Genomic DNA, 27,275 nt, shown 5'->3' on the forward strand with positions numbered 1-27,275 from the left:
AGCTTTCTGTCGATTCTGGATAGGCAGTGATGTTCTCAGGATAGGGGGGGGGTGAAATTTTGTCAGGGTGTCACTTAGCAGTAGGCAATTTGTATAGTTTGTACTAGAATAATTCTTAAAGTTTTTTTTTAATTAAAACTTGAGTGCTGTAGCACTCAGCTCAGAGGTGCTGGCAATGTATAAACTGTAGCATCTGCCTGCTACATTTATAGCAAGTAGTCTGCTACAGTAAAACAGAAGATTTTTTTTTAAACTAAAATATGAGAGCCATAGTGATCCTTGCAGGCAGGGTATACATTGTAGCAACTGTTTATTACATTTGTAGCAAGCAGTTTGCTACAGTATATAAAGAAGAAGTATTTTTTTAAAACTGAAACATGAACACTGTAGCACTTTATGCAGGTGGGGCATAAACTGTAGCAGGAGGATTACTAGGTTTACTTTTTTGTCTGAGAGTTAAAGGATCGAGGATGATTTTGGAGTGTCACCTGTCCTCCTGACTTAGAGAATTTAGTGGAAGTTATGTCAGCACCTTGTGAGAATGCCCATTCATACTTTACACAAGAGATAAAACTGCCACAGTGCACTGCAGTATGGTATTGGTGCAAAACCAGGACACCTTGGAGGAATTATATTTCATAGTTTTCTGGAAGCACAAGTGATCATAAATGATAAACTGCAGACTGTTGAAATAGAGAGAAAAGGAGACCTGATGTACTTTGTTCAACTTGTGATCCTCACCAGGAGAAATAGTTTAAAAAATTGATACACTGAAGGCTGAAATATGTTGATTTTGTTTAAATATAGATAATTTCTGAAAGTGTCTTGTTTGCTGAGTGTAACTTTTTAATATATCACAAATTGTTAAATTTACAGTGATATAAATGTTGACCAGCTTGTAAGACAAATTTTAAATTCATACACTATATGATTTTTCTATCCACTATTATGTAGTTTGGCGAAGCATAGCAAACACTAGAAATAGTAAGCATCTTGTAATGAACAATGAGTGGAAGACACTGGAGGCAGGAACTTGAAGATTTACTAGACCCCTCCCAAAGAGTGTATATTAAAAACAGTGACTAGGATGTTTCAGTTTGGAGGAATGATCTGCTGTCCTGAAACTCCTTTTCTTCCGAAAGAGCTTACAATCATTTGAGTGAAATACTGTGGTTCTCTAAATTTGTAAGGCTGCAATATTCTACAGAGTATGTACTAGAATCTCTGACAATATTCACAAAACAGAGTGATTTGATACTTTTATGGAGGTCATTAGGATGCAGTCAGAGGAAAACTCATACATCATTTATCAGCTAACCTTTTGTAAGAGTGATTAAGTCGAACAGCTGGCATAAGCAGAAAGATACTTATTGGTTATTGCCTGTTTTAGTATAAGTATGGGATATGAGTATGGGATAGCCTCTTCTGAAGTAATTATATACTATACACATATTCTAGTCTTTGGTCTAAGTGTTCAGGTCCTTCTTTTTTCTTCCTTTTGAATTTGTGTCTACATGTATTTGCATGGTCAATTTCCATTCCTTTACCTATAAAGTCCTTGTTCACTCGTTGTTGTTTTCCTGAAATATCTCTTGAATGACTGCCCCCCCCCAAAATTTTCTCCAAATCTACTCTGATTTTTAAATCCAAGTGTATAAGTATCTATTGTTTTCTCCTTCTGTTTCCACAAAGTTCAGTTTATTTTAAAATGTCAGGTTATTTCTGAGTACAACCACAAGCCAAATAGCAAGTGTAGTGTTTATTTTCTATTCATACCCTAGTTTGTCTGAATGCTTATTTTTATGGAACCCACCTCCCTTTTTCCCCAGATGCGCTTCCCCTACTTGTTTGGTTGGCCTGGCCCAACCAGTTCTCTACATAAGTACATAACATTTACTACATTAATATATGCAGTACTGGCCTAGTTAGCAGAATGCTAACTATATTAAAAATGGTCTTCATAAGCTTCTTATTCACTAATTGCAGCCGTGCAATGTTACTCCTAATGCTACTGAACAGTTTGGTACAGCATCATTATACCAGGGGGAAGAATGGAGTGTTCCCTATACAAAGGTACTTATTTATAAATGCTGCTGTGGAATGGAAGGCAATGTTATTAGAATATACTTGCATTCTACTTTCATTAAGAATGAATGACAAAAGATGGAAGAAGGGTGGTATTTACATGCTTACAGTGCTACACGGGGAAGCCAATTTTGGGAAATTGTCTAATTATATCTGCTTTCTGTGGTTCTGAGTTTCAAAATTTTGAACATCACTTGTTGGCGCATTGAATGAATACTTTTGATTGAAACCCATTTAGTCGACCACTAAACGCTGCATACAAAATACTTAAGACCACTCTGCACGACCCATGGCAGAGCATGTTTCTCAGATTCATTGCTTTTTGATTCCGTGAAATTGGATCAATTTTTCATGTTCAATATTTTTGCCATTAGAGATTTACAGATATAACCATTCAGGGGTTGTGAGTGGCTTGACCTCCAGGCGAGGTGTGTAAGGAGGTTTGGCCCCTACAAAAAGTTCTTATTTTCAACTGCTCCATTACATGCAATAGTTGTCTTTTGAGGGTTCACAAGTGAAGATTTAAGATAACACAAGACTGAGTTATGCTCACGCATAACAGGAACATCTAATTACTTACATTACTATATTGAAGACATGGCAAAAATGGTGCAGGAAACTAATGTACTTATTAAATGTCCTTGATTTTGCAGGGCATCTCTGATTTTGCCTAATGTCTTTCCCCTGTCCCTCATAAATGTTTTTGATTTTTCAGGTAAGTCAGTGAGGATTACAGACAGAGAGTAATGCTAGATAGAGTTTCATACTTCTTATTGTCCAGGAAATGTATCTTGATGAAAAACCTGCTGTTTCATTAACTTTATAAGTGAAGTGAGTAATATTTAAAAATTGTCTCTGATTTCTTTGGGTCTTGGTATACCTATTATGGTTGACTCTTTCCATAATTCTTAAGCAAAGAAATTTAGGTTCCCTATTATATGGTCTTGATCGAACTTGAAAGCACGAAAAGGCAAAATATTGAAATGGCATATAAGCAAATTCTTTCCCTGGGAAAGAAATCACTTGGCTGCCTTTGTTATTTTGCCATTTTCATCACTAAAGTGCAATCTCAGAGTTGGCATATTTAAGAAGGGGGTGTGGGCGGGGGCAAAGCCCCCCACTTTATGTAATGTTTTAAAGTTTTTTTTTTTCTTTTTTGGAACAGCGTTTTTTTCCCCTGGGAAAAAATCGCTGTTCTAAGTGTTCGGGATTGTAAGCTTTCACTTACATGGGGTCGATAAATCCGCATTCGCTTTTTTAAGCATTCACTGATTTAATATAGACCTGAAATTTATAGGTATGAAAAATGGGACTGGAATCTTGACATAAGCATAATCTTAGGATGGCATTTGGTACTAAAAGGGTTAGATTTACAAGGCAGGAAGGAAGGGGCTTCATGTACTGTGCTGATATGACTACATTATGCATGCCCTTCACAGAAGAAGGTGTTAGAAAACTTAAACTATTCAACCAAAGAAAATGTAGCACTGTGTGTTTGATGGATCAATTCTGCATAATACCAGCTGTTAAATGCAGCACAGGGAATTTAGAAAAAAAAGTCTGTACTTTTACTACAGTTTATACCTTTTCAAAGGCTTTTAGATGAACAGCATGAAATAATATTGCGGATTTCATGGAATGATTTAGCAGTAAAAAAGAAGCAGCAGCATTTGGCAAAAGAAAGAAACCCTATAAATTTTAATCATATGCATACCTATCAGTAAAGGGAAAATATGAAAACCCAAAACCAAACAAAATATCACAGTTCTATTAAGTAAGTTACACAACATGCAAGTTTCTTTTATTGCTGTTATTATTTTTGATGTTGTATTTTACATCTGTTGTTTCCTGTTTGCATCGCTCATTGTCCATTCTTTTCTTTGAAATTAATTTGATTAGACGTACCTGCACTACTTATTATTTTTTGGCAGAAAAAATCATTGCTGCTCAGAGCTTTTTTATAATAGTTTAGTGCTCTTTTGACCCATACTGTTTATAGATCCATCAGGTTTAAACACGCTTGTATGTTTTAAACAAGTAGCTTTGCCAGACCAGATCAAACTGCAGACATGAGGTAATGCTGACAAACTTATTAGCTCTGGTAGAAACATCTGTGCACACTTCATGTAGTTACTGTTTCTGTTATGACTCATCCTACAATGATGGTTGCCTGCCATACCATATCATAGTCTGCATTGTATATAGAGCATAAGATGGTTTCCTAGGCATGCCACCGTGATGAACAGCATATTAAAATGCATGTCATGATAATGGACAGAGACAGATGACTCAAAAGGGTGGATTGTACCAGAACCATGCACTTCCATCTTAACATACTTAATGACAATTATTTTTAATTGAGAATTATTTATAAGTCCTCATTTTAAGTTAGTTGATGATAAAAGGATGAGTTTGTTAAACAACTATGTTAATTATGTAAGCTAGACATATGCAAACACTGCTGATTTTTTGGAGCCATAAATATAATATAAGAAGAAATTAATTTGATACATAGAGCAAGAAAACAGCAAAACAAAGAATAAAAAAAAATTCAAATAACTATTGGGAATGGAGTGCCACATTTGGAGTAATGTTCTTTTATTCAGCTTCGGTCCTTCCTGAGCCTCTAGCATTCCCTTCATGTGCTAATGCATACTTGCAGCAAATCATACATTTCATTATCTTATGTTTGTTTGTCTTTTCAGCTTTTCCCGGTTAGGGGTCACCACAGCGGATCTCCGGTCCACTAAAGGTTGGCAGTAGATTTTTTTTTATGGTGCCGAGTTGCCAGCCAGACGCCCAACCTTCAGCAAAGGCACACCCATTCACGCATGTCTTTCGGAGGCCACTCGACCATGGGGAGGATATGCAGACTCCACACAGAAGGCACTCCATCCGTGAATCAAATAGGAGAACCTCTTGCTGTGAGGTAACAACGCTACCGCTGTACCACCGCGGCTTCCTTATGATTATAAAATATTGCAAAGTGAGTATACAATACTAGCTTATTTTCTGAAAGTTATGGGATTTATGCAAAGCCTGAAAAGCCTTTCAGTAGCAAACATTGATGTCTCTTACATTTTTTCCACTTAAAATTGGATAGTGCACATTTTTCCACTGGAAATGGGATACTGTATAGTCATTTTTTATAATAACAGTGGGACAGTGGTGCAGTGGTTAACACTGCTGCCTCACAGCATTTGGTTTTCACATTTAGTTTTTGGCTGAGGTATCATCTGTGTAGAGTCTGCAGGTACTCCCTTGTTAGTGTGAGCTTTCCCTGGCTACCCTTCATTCTTCCCATAACCCAGAGTTATGCCATATGTGAATTGGTGATTCTCCAAATTGCCCATGAGGGGATGTGGGTCTTTTCCTGAACTCAGTGAGTGGAAGGATAGCATCTGGTCTCCTATAACTCAGATATGGGTAAAATAAGTATTTAAGAATGAATGAGTGAAAGAATTTCATACTGCCTGAGGTGTATAACCTGTCAATTTGTGTATTTTTAATGGTAAGCAATCTGCTTTGTACTGATTGAGCACTAGTAAGGAATGTCATGAGCACTATAAGATGGTACATGAGGGTGTTACCAAATCTTATCACTGTTTATACTTTATTTGATTTTTCATTCTGTAACTGCTTGGTTTGTCATGTATAATTAGGAGATAATTTGGAGGTGTTGGAAAAACAAAAACAAAATCTTTTTTTAAAGTTATTCTTATCAACCTTTAATTTTTTTTTAAACACAGCAACATAGAAGTGAGGAAGTCCAGAGAGAATATCAAAGGTGACAGAATGATGACGTGGAGTTTTACCACTAGAAAGGTATATTATTTATGACAGCTGTAGTGCTCTAAACAAGGATAGGTACTATGGCAGCTGTAGTGCTCTAAACAAAAGATAGATACTATGGTACCTATAGTGCTCTAAACAAAGATAGCTAATATGGCAGATATAGTGTCCTAAACAAAGAAAGGTAATATGCCAGCTGTGTTGCTCTAAACAAACGATAGATACTATGGTACCTATAGTGCTCTAAACAAAGATAGCTAATATGGCAGATATAGTGTCCTAAACAAAGAAAGGTAATATGGCAGCTGTGTTGCTCTAAACAAAGAAAGGTAATATGGCAGCTGCAGTGCTTTAAACAAACGGGTCTATATTATGACACCAAAATGGCTAAACACCAAACACCATTTCAATGACACATAAAGAGTGAGGTACAAGTTAAATGAACTGCCAGATCACCAATTTTTTTCTTAGGGAAAAAAAATTGCTTGGCAGTTGCTGTGAATTTGCCCTTTTCTCCAGTGGAGTGCAATCTTGGAGTTGGTATATGTAGTTTGGGGTTTGTAATGTTTGAACGGGTGTGTCATGTCTGGTTGGCCTACCAGTTTCTTTCCCTAGTTAAAAAAATCGGTGATTTGGCCGTTCACTTAACTTGTAGTTCACTATTTATGGGCCGCTGAAACAGCATTCAGTGTTTAGCTGTTTCATTGTCATAATATAGGCCCAAACAAAGATAGATAATATGGCAGCTCTAGTGCTCTAAACAAAAATAGGTAATATGGTAGCTGTAGTGCTCTAAACAAAGATAGATAAAATGGCAGCTGTAGTGCTCTAAGCAAAGATAGGTAATATGGCAGGTGCAGTGCTCTAAACAAAGGTAGGTAATATGGCAGCTGTAGTGCTCTAAACAAAGATAGGTAATATGGCAGGTGTAGTGCTCTAAACAAAGGTAGGTAATATGGCAGCTGTAGTGCTCTAAACAAAGATAGGTAATATGGCAGGTGTAGTGCTCTAAAAGGTAAGTAATACGGCAGCTGTAGTGCTCTAAACAAAGATAGGTAATATGACAGGTGTAGTGCTCTAAACAAAGGTAAGTAATATGGCAGCTGTAAAGAAAGGCAAAAGTTTTTGCAGCCACTGAAGACTTATTAACACATCAGTCAAATGTTACACTAAAAATTAAAGAAACATTACATTATACATGCATAGGCATAATATAACAAAATATAACATCATTAGTAACACGACAGCTAATGTCAAAGTGATAGTCCCTGTGAGTTAACACTTAAAATCCAGTATGCTGACTGAATGGAGTGCTGTTTTACTGAAGAATGTGTGTATGATTATGTCATCCTTAATCTATTTTAGATTGCTGCCCTCGAACACCCCTTGAATATCATGTCAATAAATGTCCGTGTAATAGAATTTGGTCAGGTATTTACTGCCCCTCCTGCAGTTTGGAATATATTTTCTGCTCATTTTAAGAGGGGTGCAGAACAAGAATAGTTGTGATCTAAATACTAGGTGGGGACTAGAACCGCAGACAGAATTATGGATTCACTTATAATAAAATACTGACTCAGGGTGAATTTACAGGATAATGCAATCTAATGACAGTCACTGTGATGTAATACTTAAAGTACAACATACTAAATGAAAGGAATATCATTTTACAGAATAACATGTCTGCGATTATGTCACTCAAAATGTTTGACTTTCCTGTTGCTTATTCATTTGAGACACAGATATGAGGCTTACTCCTCACTTGAAGTACACACGAAGAAGAATTTTGTGGAGTTGGAGAGCAGAATCCATTCCAATGAATATTAACGTAACAATGATTTTCAATTTTTGAATACAAATGAGTAAAAAACACTGGTAGAATTCTAAACCATTCTTTAAAAGAACTTCTTTAAGATGTAGGCACCAGAATGTTCTTGCATCTGAATGATAGAAAAAGGCACATTTTCAGGAGAGTTTGTATTCATAATTAATTTCAAGGAATTTTAACACAGTGTAGAGCAACAGTTTTTGAAGAAAAAAAATAATGTTCCTTAAACTGATCACATTCAACAGCAAATGTTAACTATTGTCTCTATACCACCACATCCAGTATCTTACCTACCTACCAGTGCTGAAGCTAGACTAGTTTATGTTGGTTTTAATTGATTCACTTGATGAAGACAGGTGAGCGGTGTCTGTATTGCAGGATAACCAAAAAACATGTTGGGAGAGTGAGAGGAGAGTGTGGCTTAAGAGGTCTGATAAAAGTTAGGAGTGAATGTTTTTCTTCAATATTTTGAGAGACATGACAGTATGGCTATCAGTCCCAAGTTAGTAATATCAATAGAAGTACCACTTTTGTCGAGTGGCAAAATGAAGGACTGTTTCCAAGTTGTGAGGAAGAGAGATTCCTCAATAGGTATGTAAATTAGGATTGAGACAGAAGGCTATAATATCTGTTACCAGTTTTAGTCATTAAGAATGCCCATAATCTGGAGCAGGTGCAGCAGTTTCATTTTATTGACAGATAGGTTCATAGGTAGATACTAGGCTATTGGCCCTGGGGCCTATATAAGCCTAGCCAAAAAGGTTCCCTGGCTTTCGCCACAAAAGACATTTATTTGCCTGTGTCCCTGTCAAGCAGTGCAGCAGAAGTGATCCCTGTGGTGATTTTTCTATTTCCCATCCAGTTATCAAGATTTTTCCTAAAGAGGGCCAATGAAGAGCTTTGCTTGACATGAATGGGTAGCTTGTTCCAGAGTATGGGAAATCTCTGGGATAGGAATCTATCCCTCCAACATGTTCTGTTTATTGTGGTGACAAGATTTAGGTCTCTGGAGCATGTGGTTCAGAGAGATTGGGATTTCTTTAAGTGTTGCATGTCCATCAACTCTGGGTTTGACATAGCTTTGTATGTTAGGTAGAGACCACCTCTAAGTAGGTAATATGTGATGGAGTAGAGCTGGAGTTTTTTAAGACAGTCTGTGTATGGCATCTGTTTGAGGCTGGTAATCCTCTTAGTGAGGTATTTCTGTGGCCTTTCCAATTGTTGTAGGTGTCTTGTGAGATACACACCAAATGGGGCATTGTACTCCATAATGGGTCTGATGAGGGATGAGTAGAGAGGAGCAATGACCTCATTTTTTCTAGAGGAGAACCAACCACTATTGTGCCACCTAGAAGGATTTCCTGACTACTGTGGTGATGTGGTTATCAAAGGAAAGACTACTATCCACCTGTGCTCCCGAGGTCTCTTATCACACTTTCAGTGTTTAGTGAGCTACCACCTATGTGGTAGTTCATGGGTACCAAGTTTTTCCCAAAGGAGATGACAATGCACTTCTTGGCATTGAGCTTGAGGCCATTACTTTGACACCAAGCATCTGTCTCTGTGAGGCCCTTTTGTAGAATGTCTACAGTGTTAGGTGATTCTATTATGGTTCCCAGTTTGCAATCATCTGCAAACTTTGTTAGCCAAAGACCTTCTGTGTTGGCCTGCACTTCAGAGAAGTAGATGCCGAACAGGAGAGAACCCAGGATGGAACCCTGTGGTACTTCACTCATCACTGTCTTGAAGTCGGACTTGAAGTCGGCTACTTTTACTGTGTGGGTTTTGTCAGTGAGCCAGTTGGCCACCCATCTTGTGACATAGGGATTTATGTCCAGTTTAGTGACTTTATCTATAATTCCAGAGTGGGGGATGGTATTGAAAGCCTTGGCGAGGTCAAGATAGGCTGTGTGCACTACCTTGCCTTCATCTATGGTTCTAGTGACTGCTTCAAAGAAGTCAATCAGGTTTAGTAGACATGATCTACCTTTTACGAACCCAAACTGACTGGGGTCCAGGGTTTGGAGGTTACCTATGTGTTTGTTCATAAGCTCCAAGATGATATGTTCATTGGCCTTGCAGACAAGGCTCATCAGGCTAATGGGGTGGTAGTTTTTGGGGTCTGTGGTGGCACCCCCTTTGTAGAGTGGGATAACCATCACTTTGTGCCATTCAGAAGTCACATAGCCTGAGGTGAGGCTATGATTGAACATGGTACTTAGGTGGTGTGCCAGTTCATTCTGTAGTTCATGCAATATGCAGTCTGGAATGTTGTCTGGTCCCATGGATGCTGTGTTCTTGGCTTTGGAGAGTGCAGCCTTTACTTGTTCATCCATGATTACAGGGGCTTTGCATTCTTCCAGTATTAAGAGGGGCCCTTTGGAGGGTGAGAAGGGGTAAAGTTAGCACTGAACCTATCTGCCAGGATGTTGGCAATATTGGTTGGTTCTGTATATTTAGTGCCATTGTGCTGTAGCTAAGAGCAGTTCTGAGTGTTGCCACTGAGATTCTTGACATAGCTGTAGAATGCTTTGTGGTTGTCTTTGGAATCAGTGGCGGTTTTATTTTCATAACTGGCTTTGAAGGATTTTATGAGGGATCTCAGATTCTTGCTGAGGCTGACCAGGGAGTTCCTCCAATCTTGGGATTTTACTCTTTTTTGCAACAGCTTCTTCCTTCTGTTGTAGTTTGTTTATGGCAGGGTACCACCAGATTGGCTTCCTTTTTTTTGGAGGATAGCGTCTTGGTTCTGTTGGAGATGACATGATCCATGCACTTGCGTATGTGCTTATACAGTGCATTTGTGTAAGATTCAACAGTCGTACCTCTATTTTCTGTCTGCATGGGTGTAGTGAAGTTTGCCACTTCTGTCTAAAAAGCATGAAGTTGGCTTTGGAGTAGTTTTTGACAGTGGTTTCCTTAATGGGGGGTGGAGGTGGGATATGGATGTCTAGGGTCATTAGCTTGTGGCCAGATCTGACCAGCAAGGAGTTGACCTCTGGCGTGGAACACCGGTTACCCATATTGGTAATGACCAGGTCCAGGATATTGCTGCCCCTGGTGGGGGTGTGGACAAGCTGATCCAACGTGTTGGAATTTATGAATTCCAGAAAACATTAAGCGAATGAGTTGATACATGAGTAGTTTTCCCAGTTGATGGTGGGGTAGTTGAATCGCCCATAATTAAGGTATTGGGTTGTACCTTAATATTTTCCAGTATCTTAAGAAATGAAGAGTGGGAATCCTGGACCATAATGGGGGAATCTGTAACCAGCTACAACCTGGATTGCAGTCTTGCCCAGTGTTAGTTGCACTTTAATAATTCTGGATGCGTTATGTTGAGCAACTAGCCTGAAGGTGTGGATATCCTTAATGAATATGGACATGCCTCCTCCTTTAGTGTTTCGGTCCAGGTTAGGTGGCCGAAAGGTGTGGTATGAATTATAGCTTGGTAATGCAGGGGTGCTATCTGGAGCCTTGAGCCAGGCCTTTGTTACCGCACAGATGTCAATGTTCTCCATTTTAAGGAGTGCCTCAAGTGAGTGCACTTTGAGGTTTAGACTTCTAGCATTGAGTAACATCTCCCTCAGAGTTTTTTTGCTTGTACCTGTTATGGTGGTGAATTTAGCATTTGAACCTTGCCTAAAAAAGGCACTATATGGGTGGTAAGAGCCTTAGCCAGTATCCAGAATCCCAGAGGTGACAGGTGCAGGCCACCTCTGGCAAAGCATCATGGTCTGTCAACCATGTCATCCCAGGCAGACAGATACTGGATTCCCTTAGAATGACACCAGAAGCTTAGCCAATTGTTTTAGTCAATCAGTTTATCCTTGTACTGTGGTATAATTCTGGGCGATGGTAGGATGCTACTCAGGGCTAGGGTCATACCTGCCTGGGCTACAAGATCTGAAAGCTCCTCCATGTCTCTTTTCATGTAGTCCAGGGAGGTACATCTTAGGTCATTCACACCAACATGGACAATGACAGAGTCATATTTGTACTTGTTGTAGAGTGACCTGAGTGTGTGCGTTATGTGGTGGATTCTGGCACCCGACAGGCAGCTGATAGTAACTTTCTCCTTGTTAAGCCTGGTGAGTGGGACATCAGTGTGCCTAACTATAGAGTCACCTATGACTAGTGTGTTGGGTATGTTGTTTTGCCTAATGGGCTGAGGTTGACTGGCAGACTGATTTTGTGGGCTATGTGTCATTGTGTTGTGTTGGGGGATGGTGGTTGTCTCTGTTTTATCTTGGGAGGTCTCTGTTGCTTGGGCAGATTTTTATTATTAGCCTCCGTGAATGTGGGTGTGTGCTTTGTGTTTCTATGTAAGGGTTTTGGTAGTGTGTGTTTTGAAAGACTATGTGTTTAGTGTGATGCGGTGCAGGTGTTAACCTTCTCTTCTTGACTGTCTAGTCCAGTCTTGGCTGGAGAGAGCTTGGCTTCCAGTTTGGCCATATAAGTGCATCTCTGATCGGTTGTAGTATTGGGTGGTAGGAGGAGAAGGTTGTCAGTGTACATGAGGCATATGCTACATTGCCCCAAGATGCCTAGATTCATCAGGTGGACAGGAGAAAACATGGACATGCCCGAATAGCTGCTTATTAATTTAAGTACTAAGAACTGTTTTCTTCTTGACAAGTGAGGAAAGTCGAGTGCTGTAGTAATTTGTAGTTTAGTTAGTGCTTACAATGAGTTCTAAGCAAGTGCTGAGCACAAGAAAACAGTTTTGAGTGCTGAAACTAAAAACTGGCTAGTTCTAGTTAAAACTAGCTAGTTTTAGTAACAATCCCAAGAAGAGAAGCAGACCACAGCCTGTTTGGTGATCCACAGTCTTGTCCCAGATGATGCAAGGATCTGCAGGGTTGTAGCCTTTTTCTGGTAGATGCCTTGAATAGCAACCAGACCAATCAAGTATGTTAAGCACAGACAATCACTCTCCAAACAGAAAGAGTCAGGAATCAATGCACTCTGCTCCTACTCTCACAAGGATCAGAATATAAGCACATATTCTAAGCTGTCACTTATAAAGCAGTTATTAAGCTTTCTGGTGATCAGCAGTCTCCAGGAAATAATGTAATTGCACTCATTCTCTTACCAGGAGAAAACAGAAGCACTAATCTCAAGATGACTACTGATTGGCAGAATGTGGGCTCCACAATAACTGGTGGTCTTGCAGTAGATGCTTAAAGGTAAGATAAAAAATGGTGTATACTAAACACTGCAGTGAGCACTAGTGGAGTTAGATGTGAAAGTAGGTAACTTAAGTTTTACCTGTCTAAAAGTTAAGTTTTAGTGGAGAGTCACTATTTTTAAAATAGCAAGATAGATTGAAAGGGGTGGTCACTTTTGTATTCTGGTATTATGGAATACAGTAGGATGGCCAATAAATTTAAATAGTTGAAGGGGAGTGATTTCACAAAATGATAATTTTGCGCTTACTCACACCAGCCAGTAAAAGCAGAGTAGAAATGGGATATATGGTCAAATTAACATAAGGGGCAGGCAACTAGAAAGACAGTGGTGTTTAAGAACGCAACAGTAACCGAGTAGGAGGGTGGGAAGAATTTCCGTCTGACTCACAAGAGGCAGAGCTGTGGTCTCTTTTCAAGGTCTAGTATGCAAAGCAGAATACAAGTAAAACACAGTGTAAAGAAACCAAATCACAGTATACAAAATAGAAAAAGGCAATAAAGTAATACAAAACACAACAAATAAAAAGCAAACTAACCTTGCCTTCACAGCAAACTGTAGCAGAATCTGGGTGAGCCTTTCAAGTAAAACTCTAAAATGTTTTATTTTACCCCTTAAATAGAAGGTTTAGTTCCTAGCACCACCCCCTCAGTTCACAGATGATTAACCTTAGCTGACCTGTTGTAACTTATGTGTGACTCGTTAATTGACCTCTTATAATTTCTGTCTGACTCACAAGAGACAGAGCTGTGGTCTCTTTTCAAGTTTTGTATGCAGTTAAAAGCAGAATGCAAGTAAAACACAGTGTAAAGAAACCAAATCTCAGTATACAAAATAGAAAAAGGCAATGAAGTAATGCAAAACACAATAATAAAAAGCAAACTAACCTTTCCCTCACAGCAAACTGTAGCAGAATCTGGGTAAGCCTTTCTAGTAAAGCTCTGAAATGTTTTATTTTATCCCTTAAATAGAAGGTTTAATTCTTAGCTGCACTCCCTCAGTTCACAGATGATTAACCTTAGTTGACCTGTTGTAACTTATGTGTGACTCCTTAATTGACCTCTTCTAATTTCTCTCTGACTCACAAGAGAAGGAGCTGTGGCCTCTTTTCAAGTTTTAGTATGCAGTTAAAAGCAGAATACAAGTAAAACACAGTGTAAAGAAGCCAAATCACAGTATACAAAATAGAAAAAGGCAATAAAGTAATACAAGACACAACAATAAAAAAGCAAACTAACCTTTCCCTCACAGCAAACTGTAGCAGAATGTGGGTGAGCCTTTCCAGTAAAGCTCTGAAATGTTTTATTTTACCCCTTAAATCTTCTTCTTCTTTCGGCTGCTCTGGTTAGGGGTCACAACAGCAGATCATCTGCTTCCATTTTTTCCTGTCCTCTGCATCTTGCTCTGCCACACCAACCACCTGCATGTTCTCTCTCACCACATCTATAAACCTAATCTTAGGCCTTCCTCTTTTCCTGTTACCTGGCAGCTTCATCCTTAGCATCTTTTTCCCAATATACTCTGCATCCCTCCTCAACACATGTCCAAACCAATGCAATCTTGCCTCTCTGGCTTTGTCTCCAAACCTTCCAACCTGGGCTGACACTCTAATATACTTATTCCTAATCCTGTTCACCCTCGTCACACCCAGTGCAAATCTTAACATCTTTAACTCTGCCATGTCCAGCTCTGACTCATGCCTTTTTGTTAATGCCACTGTCTCCAACACATATAACATAGCTGGTCTCATTACCCTCTTGTAGACCTTCCTTTTCACTCTTACTGGTATTCGTCTGTCACAAATCACTCCTGACACTCTTCTCCACCCACTCCCTCCTGCCTGTACTCTCTTCTTCACCTCTCTTCCACACTCACCATTACTCTGAACTGTTGATCCCAAGTATTTAAACTCATCCATCTTCGCCACCTCTACTCCCTGCATCCTCACCATTCTTCTATCCTCCCTCTCATTCACACACATATATTCTGTCTTAGTCCTGCTGACCTTCATTCCTCTTCTCTCTAGACCATATCTCCACCTCTCCAGGGTCTCCTCTACCTGTTTCCTACTCTCACTACAGATCACATTGTCATCTGCAAACATCATAGTCCACGGGGACTCCTTTCTGATCTCGTCTGTCAACCTGTCCATCACCACTGCAAATAAGAAAGGGCTCAGAGCTGATCCTTGATGTAATCCCACCTTCACCTTAAACACATCCATCACCCCACTGTGGACCTCATCACTGTCACGCTACTTTCATACATATCCTGTACCACTCCTACATACTTCTGTGACACTCCCAACTTCTGAATACAATACCACAACTCCTTTCTAGGCACCCTGTCATATGCTTTCTCTAAATCCACAAAGGCACAATGCATCTCCTTCTGACCTTTTCTATACTTCTCCATCAACACTCTCAGAGCAAACATCACATCGGTAGTGCTCTTTCCTGGCATGAAACCATACTGCTGATCACTAATCATCACTTCCCTTCTTAACCTAGCTTCCACTACTCTTTCCCATAACTTCATGCTATGACTGATCAATTTAATCCCTCTGTAGTTACTACAGCTCTGCCCATCACACTTATTCTTAAAAATCAGTACCAAAACACTTTTTCTCCATTCCTCAGGCATCTTCTCACTTTCCAAGATTTCATTAAACAATCTAGTTAAAAACTCCACTGCCATTTCACCTAAACACCTCCATGCTTTCACAGGTATGTCATCTGGACCAACAGCCATTCCATTCTTCATCCTCTTCATAGCTATCCTTACTTTCTCCTTGCTAATCCACTGCACTTCATGATTCATTATCCACACATCATCCAGCCTTCTCTCCCTCTCATTCTCTTCATTCATCAGCCCTCAAAGTACTCTTTCCATCTGCTCAAAACACTCTCCTCACTTGTGAGTACATTTCCCTCATTATCCTTTATCACTCTTACCTGCTGCACATCTCTACTAGCTCGGTCCCTCTGTCTAGCCAATTGGTAAAGGTCCTTTTCTCCCTCCTTAGTGTCCAACCTTTCATACAACTCTTCATATGCCTTATCCTTAGCCTTTGCCACCTCTCTCTTTGCCATGCACCTCATCTCCTTATACTCCTGTCTACTTTCTTCATTTCCCTGACAATCCCACTTCTTCTTTGCCAACCTCTTTCTCTGTATACTCTCCTGTACTTCCTCATTCCACCACCAGGTCTCCTTGTCCTCCTTCCTCTTTCCAGATGCCACACCAAGCACCTTTCTAGTCATCTCCCTTACTAGCTCTGCTGTACTTACCCAGCTATTCCGTAACTCTTCACTGCCACCCAGTGCCTGTTTAACTCTTCCCTGAACTCCACCTCACAATAACCCTTTTTCAATTTCCACTATTTGATCCTTGGTGCTGCCCTCACAATCCTCCTCCTCTTCTTGACCACCAATCTTATCCAACGAATCACCATCCTATGCTGCCTAACTACACTTTCCCCTGCCACCATTTTACAGTCTCCAATCACCTTCAGATGGCCCTTATACATAATATATAATCCACCTGTGTGCATCTTCTTCCACTCTTGTATGTCACCCTATGCTCCTCCCTCTTGTTAAAATACATATTCACCACAGCCATGTCCATCCTTTTCACAAAATCCACTACCATCTGACCTTCTGCATTCTTTTGCTTAAAACCATACTTACCCATCACTTCCTCATCCCTTCAGTTCCCTTCACCAACATGCCCATTGAAATCTGTTCCAATCACCACTCTCTCACCCTTGGGTACAGTCATCACCACTTCATCCAACTCACTCCAAAATTTTTCTTTCTCATCCATTGCACACCCAACTTGTGGAGCATATGCACTAACAACATTCATCATTACACCATCAATTTCCAGCTTCATAAACACCACTCTATCTGCCACTCTTTTCACCTCCAAAACACTCTTAGCATACTGTTCCTTCAGGATAACTCCTACACCATTTCTCTTCCCATCCCCACCATGATAAAATAATTTGAACCCACCTCTGATACAGCTAGCTTTGCTCCCCTTCCATCTGGTCTCTTGCACACACAATATACCAACCTTCCTTCTGTCCATCATATCAGCTAGCTCTCTCCCTATGCCAGTCATACTGCCAACATTCAAAGTCCTGACCCTCCCTACCACAGTCCCAGCCTTTATCTGCCTTCGGGCATGCCTTCCTCCTCTTCTCCACCTTCGGCCAACAGTAGCCCAATTTCCGTCAGCACCCTGTTGGCCAACAGTACTGGTGGTGGTCATTGTTAACCCGGGCCTCGACCGATCTGGTATGTATATCTGTACTGTTGTCTGCATGTATGATTTGGCAAAATTTTATGCTGGACGCCCTTCCTGATGCAACCCTCCCCAGTTATCCGGGCTTGGGTCCGGCACAAAGAAATGCAGTGGCTTGTGCATCCCCAGTGGCTTAAATAGAAGGTTTAATTCTTAGCTCCACCCCCTCAGTTCACAGATGATTAACCTTAGCTGACCTGTTGTAACTTATGTGTGACTCCTTAATTGACCTCTTCTAATTTCTGTCTGACTCACAAGAGACAGAGCTGTGGTCTCTTTTCAAGTTTTAGTATGCAGTTGAAAGCAGAATACAAGTAAAACGCAGTGTAAAGGAAACAAATCACAGTATAAAAAATAGAAAAAGCAATAGAATAATACAAAACACAACAAATAAAAATCAAACTAACCTTTCCCTCACAGCAAACCGTAGCAGAATCTTGGTGAGCCTTACCAGTAAAGCTACCATGCTACTTCTATAGACACTGTTATCCAATTATCATTATCCATTGATAAAGAAATATCTTGCATTTAATCTATTTATAGCATACATTTCATTTGATTCTCTATAAAATTAAAATACCCATTTATCTCCTCTCCCCCTTGACAACTTAAACTGGTATTTCTTCTACTAATACTCACCCACCTTTTACTTTGGTAGCTACTATCATGAAGTCTGTTATGAAACTACTTTATTATACTAAGGTCTCCTGTCACCTACTGTATATTTTAGTAGCCTTAATACTAATTATTGGATATTATCCATACAATGCCAAAACCCTTGGCATTACATATGATTTAGAGGTAAAACTCAACTACCCTGAACACTACTGCCTTAAACTATGGCACTATGACTTCTCTGCATTCTCTAGCCAGATATCTGCAAAACATGTCTCTACTTCATTTTCATTCAATGAAACATTAGTAAACAGAACAAAGCTTTATTCCTTCATGAAAAAAGAACTATGACTGAGATAATTTCTACAGATTACAGATGACATGCACCTTAACCATGGTCAACTAAAAAAACAATACTTCATCCAAGACCATATATGTGCAAGGTAAAAAGTCTCAAAATTATCAGTCAAAACACATAGAATATTTGCAATAAAACTGACCAGACAGAAACTTTCTATGACCATCACAACCCAAACAGAATCTGAGATGTTTGCATGATTTGTGGAGGGTGAGTGAAATGATGTTAATTAATAAATGAACAACATTATCTCAGAAGTAATTTGTTCCTGGGATGTTAACCCTGACCAGTCACCCCGCTTTCTTGTGTCCCATTTCATCTTCACAGTCTTAGTCAAATAATCACATAACCAATACAAATGGACACACAATTCAATAAAGAAGGCATGTTTGATCAGATTCCTGTTTCTTATCCAGCTAATTTTGGCTTACCAGGCATCTTCTGTGAGTGATTAGTGATCACAACCACACATAGCTCTTACAAATCAAAAATACCAGATAAAGAAGCATGAAAAACAAGTTTTGCAGCTGAAGTAAATCAACTGCCAAGCCTGAAAATGCAATTTGTTACTTTGTAAATACCTTGCTGAGTATCATTGATAGTGTAGCATTGGTTAAGAGATGTAGAATTAAACATACCTTCCAACCTCAAATATTTCATACCCTGAAAACCATTATGATAAAATGAGACAAGTCCTGTGCTAAGTATATACAGTGTGGATAATGAACAAGTGCAGAAGGACAGTCAAAGATCACAAATACAACTTACTGCGCTGTGGTAGCTTATTTAGTAAATCAAACAACCCAAATGCTACAGGCGAACAATAAACTGTCTCTTTAAAGCCTGTTGAATCTACATTCATTCACCTTCTTTACACACTCCAGATAAAGAGATTGAAGAGACAATATGAAACTACTTTGAAAAGGCATTTTCAGGCATCTCCGAGAAACCACCTACTGATACTTAAATCTATACCAAACAAAGATCTCTTCCATTCCAGCAAGAAAAGTCAGACTTTTTGTAGGGATCCACAGACTCTGAAAGTATTCTTCCTAAATTACATGCCCCCACTACCATTTTCAATTGGCACAGCAGGTAAGAAAAAGTTACATCCCTCTGGAAAAAGGTCCACATAATTCTTCTGTATAAAAGGAGGACCATCACCAGGGGCTAACAGTTATCGATCACATAGCAATCTTGAATACAGTCCTTAAATATTGGCTATCTTTCTAAAGAAGGACAAGATCCTAAAAGCATCACAGCATGGTTTATGAAAAGGATTCTTTGTAAAAACATCATTTCTTACTGTAACGCGATTTGTGAGTGAAGAACTTAAAGGAAATGTGATATCAGGTCTCTTCTTGGACCTGTGCAAGAGTTTTGGCACTACAAGTCATACAGGTCTTATAAACAGACTCAGAAGCCTTGTATGCATAACAATGTGATGTTTCAAATGGGATATGTCAAAAAGAAAATTTCAAGTCAAATGAAGACAAGCTCAGTCCTTGGTCTTTGTCACCAATAAAGGGATGGTACAAATCTCAGTCCTGGACCACTTCTCTTCAGCATGTATATAGATTTCCTCTGAGGATGTTGTGAAAACTTTTCCATTTTCCAGTATGTAGACAATACTTTTTACAACTTGATTTCTCAGTACTAGAAAAATGGCTCAAGGATTGTCATATCATCTATAATTCTACCCTCTTCAGTACCAAGCACTACAAGCAATCTAACACATTTTATCTTAATCTTACTACAGTGAATGGATTAGCAGTTCCTTTAACATGCAAGTTAAACCATGTTGAAGTAATCCTAGTCATCACCTTCCCTTTATAGGAACACACTGTGTCTACAGCCAGGAAATGCAATCATATGGTAAGAAGCCTTAACCATATTAGATTCAACCTCAGCAAATCATCCAAGTCTGAGCTTGTGACCTCACTTCTGAACTCTAGGTTATTCTTTGTATAATTCTCTATTCTGTGCTCCCTTTCAGTTTCCTAAATAAACCTGAACATGCTTGCCACATATATGCTAAATTCATCCTAGGCACTGTATCCAGGACTCATCACTACTATCTTCTTAGTTCATTACACTGGCCTTCCTTCAAAACCTGGCTTCACTACTGCTTTCTCAAGTTTGACCTTCATTCAGTATTGACTTCCCTACTGAATTCTTTCATTGGATGATACTATATCTAATTTAAACTAAGGACAACCCTTTCCAGAAAGCAACAAGAAGCCAGGATTCTTAAAGCGATATCCTGTTCAGGAACTACATTGGTTCAATCTAGAACTAACTAGCTGTTTCAGTCAAGATCACTACCCATCTGCTAATATTCAAAAGAAAAAGAAAGAAACTTATGCAAGTATTCTGTTGAAAATGCTGACTACATTTGTAAATTAGCTCATTAAAAAACTTTAGCAACAATGAGTACATTAGGATCTGCCATACAAGGACAGCCTAATCTGTGTTATGTGCACCTATTTTATTTTTGGTTTATTTGGATGTCATCACATACATAGGTTGGAGAGATGTTGCCACTAAAGCCTTGGCTAGCTCTCATTTGCTTCCATAAATCAAAACTTTGGTGAGAATACTGATATATTACTATTTAAAAACAGACAATTCAAGGTTAAAAGAATGAAGTTGAACTTAAATTCTAGGATGATAGAAGGGATGGACTGACATGCAAAATAGAATCATTGGTAACTCTACTCAAGCATGTCAAGCATATAATTTTATAAAACGATTTGTCCTGTACCCTTGACCTTCAGCATTTGATGGAATGGCATAAAGCACTGAAGGATATTTTGAATTAAATTCCCATTATGTATCCATATGTTATCTTTTTATCCTTTTCCTTGAGATTATCCATACTTTTTAACTGCCTTTTTTGTATGACTGGAAAGAATTTGATAAAAGTTTTTTTTTTTTTTTTGCACAGATACCCACTACTTTTTTCTGTAAATCCAAAGCTGTGCAGTGCATTATCTACTTTATATAATGCTTAGGCTGCTCATAATCTATGTGCACTTGAATGCCTGTCAGTCGATTTTATCTTTTCAGTCTCACAACCTGGTCTTTACAAAGATCAAACTTTAAAAGCTGCTCTGGCATTAACTTTTCTAACTCCATATAGCTCTAACTCTTGTTAATGAAAATAACCCCCTCATACTTTGTATAAACCAATAAGGTTGAACATATTAACATCGTAATTCTCATCTCTATAGCTGTTCAGACTTACCCCACTAACATATCAAAGAGTGTGTTAGTGGACTTATAGTTCCTGAAAAGTGCAAACGTAAGTACTCAGGTTCCAACCACTAGCCTGATGAATGAAAATGGCCTTTGGCTGAAGCTGTTCTTTCCAACAAAGAGGCATATATTGTACAACATTTATCAGAACACATTTTTCATACTTAACCTCTCAGCATTAAAAATCATGCACAGACTTTTGCAAATCATAGCACTGGATCTGAAAGTGGACCACTTTCATAATTTTCAGAAAAAAAAGATCTTCAGATAGTCAGCTACTTATAATTAGTGCTAGGGAGTCTTTGCCTGTTCTTGGTTTGGTTATTTAATAATTTTGTATATTTAAAAACAGGTCTAATATTTGAAATCAGTAAACTGAAGAAGAACAAAACTAAATCTTGCCCCAAAAATCATAGTGCTATGTCATTTTGAGTGTTATGCCTACAATACTTTTCTATGTCTAACATAGGCAGTACTATATGTAACCACACTCCATTATGCTAATTAAAAGTAATCTTTTCTTTAAAACTAAGAAAATGCAACCCACACAAAATATGCAAGGTGTAGATGAGATGGTCATTCTACATATGCAATGGGCTGTATTCACTGCCAGTAGTTATGGTGTTCCTTGTCATCGCACTTGGTGGTGATATGTCATCCATCCACCTTTAGCATATCACTCCTTCCATGACATAGAAGCTGTGGACTGTTACAGTGTGGATAGAGGTACCATACAGGAGCTGAATGAGATGTTTCCCACTCATAAGCAGGCCTGTGGGATGACTGGAGTACCTTTTCCTGTGGATATCACAGTATGTACAGCTTTGGGAATACTAGTTACAAAGGCCTTTCATTGACCATCACTTGACACGGTGGGCATATCCCAGGCATCTGCCTCAAAGATACTCTAACAGTACTTCAGTGTCATGTTGCAGCATGAGGGGAAGTATATATTCTTCCTCATAGTTATGAATCAACTGTTTTATCTTCATTCATGTATGACAGAGGAAAGAACCAGCACCATGTAGGCTTTTTGTAACATAACCCATTTCCCTGATGTACTGTACCAACATTGCAGTAAAGGACTCACCCGTAGAACACAGAGGAAGTTATGTCAGCTATAAAGAGTTCCACTGTATAAACTATCAGGAGGTCTGTAATGAACAGGGTATAATATTCAGTGAGTTTGCAGGCTGCCCAAGAAATGCACATGACTCGTACAAGTGGCATACATATAACTTATGTTAGTGGTTTATGTTGGGTAAGTTTATCCAGGGGCATATTACTGTTGATACTGGACATGCCCTGGAGCCATGGCTAATAACAGCTATGAGAAATCCCCAGACCATGGCAGAGAATGGCTACAGCTATTCCCTGCCAAAGACCCATGTCACTGTTGAATGTATGTTTGGCCTACTGGAGTAAGTACTAAGGGGTCTAAGTACCTCACAAAGAGGATTCCTGGCCTCAAACAAATGCTCTACACTGACCGCCTCAAAAACCTCCAGCTTTACTCCGTAGCATATCCCCTACTCTGAGGTGATCTCTGCTTAACATATAAAGCTATGTCAAATCCAGAGCTGTTGGACATGCTACACCTAAAGAAATCCCACTCCCTCCAAGCTACACACTCTAGGGACCTAAACCTTGTCACCACAATAAACAGGACATGCTGGAGGGATAGATTCCTGTCCCAGGGACTTCCCATACTCTGGAACAGGTTACCCATCTATGTCAAGCAAAGTTCTTGATTAGCACTCTTGAAGAGTTTTACATTGCCAACATACTGGCAGACAGGTTCAGTGCAAACTTCACCCCCCTCTCCCCCCCCAAAAGGAGAGATAACTATCCCAGCGGAGTGCAGCCTCCCAGACATCTCCAATGCGCAGGTGAAAGCTGCTCTCTCTAAAGCTAAAAACACAGCATCAATGGGACCGGATGGTGTCCCCGGCTGTGTGCTACACGAACTCAATGAGGAACTAAACCCGCACATAAGGCAGCTGTTTAATCTTAGCCTTACCACAGGATACGTGCCCAAGGAGTGGCATACGGCAACTGTGGTCCCACTCCACAAAGGCGGTGCCTCTACGGACCCTGGTAATTACCGCCCCATAAGCTTAACAAGCCTGGTCTGCAAAGCTATGGAGAGGATCATAATGGAACTCATAAACAAAGACATAGGGGACTTGCAGACATTGGACCCGACCCAGTTTGGCTTTGTCAAGGGCAGATCATGCCTTTTGAACTTGGTCGACTTCTTCGAAACAGTCACCAAGGCCATTGATGAGGGAAAGGTAGTCCATACAGCCTACCTTGACCTTGCAAAAGCTTTCGACACAATACCCCACTCGGGTATTATAGAGAAACTTACCAGCTTAAATGTAAACCCATATGTCACAAGATGGGTTGCAAACTGGCTAAAGGACAGAACCCACAGGGTTAGAGTAGCTGGCGCCATGTCAGACTCCAAGCCGGTCACAAGTGGTGTCCCACAGGGCACAGTCCTTGGCCCCCTGTTGTTCGGCATCTACTTCTCAGAAGTACAGGCAAACATAGGAGGACTATGGCTGACAAAGTTTGCAGATGACTGCAAACTGGGAGCCATAGTGGAAAGTACATCGGACACAGATATCCTTCAGAGGGGTCTCACGAAAACTGATAGCTGGTGCCAGAGCCATGGCCTGAAGTTAAATGCCAAAAAATGTATAGTCATACCCTTCGGGAAAAACAAGGTAACCCCAAGCTACCATATAGGTGGCAATCCACTAAGCACAGAAGAGGTTATCAGGGACCTGGGGACCCAGGTTGACAGTGGCCTTTCTTTTGACACTCACATTGCTAAAGTGGTTAGAAAAACCTTCTACATTGCCCACCTGATCATGAAGGGATTCACATCCAGATCAAGTGAGGTCATTGTTCCCCTGTACTCTTCACTTATCAGACCAATGATCGAGTACAATGCCCCATTCGGGATGTATCTCACCCGACACCTGCAGCAATTGGAGAGACCCCAAAGTTCCTCACCAAAAGGATAAAGGGACTCCAAAATCTGTCATATGCTGCCAGACTGAAGAAACTCCAGCTCTATTCAGTTGCATACCATCTGCTCAGAGTTGACCTGTGCCTGACATACAAGGCCATGTCCAACCCAGAATTAATGGACATGCTCCACCTCAAAAAATCCAAATCTACCAGATCCACTAGAGCAAACGACTTAAACCTTAGCACGGATATAAATAGGACATGCTGGAGGGATAGATTTGTCACCCAGAGACTCCCTATGTTGTGGAATAAAATCCCAGTCCATGTGAGGCAGAGCACCTCGCTGGCTCTGTTCAAGAGAAATCTTGACCGGTGGATGGGAGATCATAGGTTTACCCTGGGAATCATCTCTGTGTCACTGCTGGACCGAGGCACAACAAATTAATGGGCACAGTATTTTTTAACATAAGTGGTGGCGTAAGCCACAAAACTCTGGGCTAGGCTTATAAATGCCTTAGGGCAGATAGCCTAGTATAAACCTATGAACCTATCAACATAAGAAAAATTGAGTGGATGGGAAATAGGAAATACACCCCAGGGATCACTTCTGTGTCTCTGTTCGACAGTGGCACAGGAAAATAACTTTCTTGGGTGGCATAAGCCAGGGAACCTTGTTGGCTAGGCTTATGTAGGTCCTTGGGCCGATAGTCTAGTACCTACCTATGAACCTATGAACCTATGGAGGCCTGCTTCCTCTGTTTGGATACATATACAACCATTCCCCCAACACACATAGCAAGATATTTTCAGAATTTGCAGTGTTACATGACATCATCATTATACATGCAGTTAGAGCAGGGCAGACAAGTTCAGAAAGAAGAAGTCCCAGTATTGGAGGAGGTACCTGATGACAGGCATGAGAAGAAGCTGGCTGCAGGGGAGTACTGTGTCAGATGGAAGCTGATGCAGCATCCCATGGCACTGGCTAAGCTACAGCAGTTGATTCATAATGATGGGGCAGAATAAACATTAAACAGAAAATAAAAAGTCATGCACTCAATCTTTCACCAAGGCTGTGCTCTAGCATGCATACACTGGTCACACTGGTCATCAGATATAGGCTTCCCATGTAACAAAATGCAGAGGGCAGGGCACAGTTTTCATATGCACTGTTTGGGTGGGCCACAGAGACAAGCATTATTGCATTATTAGTGGACATGTGTGTGTGTGTGTGTGTGTGTGTGTGTGTGTGTGTGTGTGTGTGTGTGTGTGTGTGTGTGTGTGTGTGTGTGTGTGTGTGTAGGTGGGTATTATAGAAGTTTGACTGAGTGTTTGCTGGGACACAGATGCAGCATTGTGATTGGATCTGATAGATAGTTTCAGTGCTTCAAAAGGAGATATGTGTAATGACTGTGGCTGTAGTCCATGGGAGTGCCATCTCCTGGGTGGGCCACAAGCACAATCTAGACCATACTGAGATGATGGAATGCACTTGACTGTGTGTGGTGCCCATGCATTGAGAGTACTTAGCACAACTGACTTGCTTACAGGGATGTGTATGTCCCAACATATTTTCTTCTTTGCTCAATGGAGAGTGGTGGTAGTGAAATTGTGTGTACCTGACTGTGCCTCCGCCTTCCTAGGTAGTCCTCACCACCAGAGGCAGAGATACATCAACTGAGGAAATTGTCCTGGCCATCATCTGTCTGCACAGGGACACATGCTTCAGGCAGGGTCAATATTAGAACACCGAACATTCAAAATGTCGAGTGTTCTAATATCGACCTGTTTTCAGCGAACACTGAAAATATCGAAGAAACAGAAAAACAATTTTTTTCCTAGGGAAATAATTTGGTTGTACGTTTCTGTTGCTTCGGTATTTTCAGTGCTCTGGTGGAAAGTTACGGGTCAGGTTCAGGTAAGTGTGCGATTGTGTGGACGTGAAGGTTAGGTGGGGTAGGTGAGTTAGGGTTAGAGCATGGGTGAGGTGACTGTGTGATAGTGACGGACCTTAGGGTTAGGGTTTGGGTTAAGGTAAGTGGATAGTTAGTGGTGTATGTATAGTTTAGTGTAGGGTTAGGTGTAAGAGTTTAGGTGTATGTGTGGGGATTGCTGTTTGTTTGGTGTGCTTGTGTTGTGTGTATGTGTTTTGGAACAGCTAATTTTTTTCCCTAGGAAAAAATTTGCTGTTCTGAATGTTCGATGTTTTGAATTTTCAATTGATAGGGTTTGATATTAGAACACTCAACATTTTGAATGTTTGGTGTTCTAATATAGACCCTTCAGGGAAACTGCCTACACCACAGTGTTTAAATGTATTTATTCACTTATTCTACTTGTTAACCAGGAAAGTCTGACTGGACAAGAGTAGCCTCTTTTCTGTGGAGGCCAGTGGGGTGATAAGCTCCAAGTGAATAAGATAACACTGTAGTAAACATAAAACATAACAGCATTGAAACAAAGTTATGTAACTGCAAGTTCTCAACACATTTTGAAATATAGTAGAAGGTAGATATCAGGTTAAAAACAACTGATATATTTAACTATGGTACATTATAAGTGTAATATTAAACAATATTTATTTTTACAACAGGCAAATGGCAGAATATTGTATAATCTAATAAAAGTGATTAGCTGAAGCAATTGAAATTATGGAGAATTTCAGAAAAGTATAGACACAAACAATCTGCAGGCCATGCACTTGCTGGCAGTACCCATGGTGTGTTCAGCCACAGACATGATGCCAACTCATATCTTTCATTTCCTCAATTTAGCTTGTGGCAAATGTGATGTCCCACCACTAGACTGGACCTGTAATTAGGGAGCCTGAATCCTCACCACTGGCACCAGTGGGGGATG

Source organism: Protopterus annectens, chromosome 3.part1 (genome assembly GCF_019279795.1).
Source record: "Protopterus annectens isolate FY-2018-M chromosome 3.part1, PAN1.0, whole genome shotgun sequence".
Taxonomy (NCBI): Eukaryota; Metazoa; Chordata; order Ceratodontiformes; family Protopteridae; genus Protopterus; species Protopterus annectens.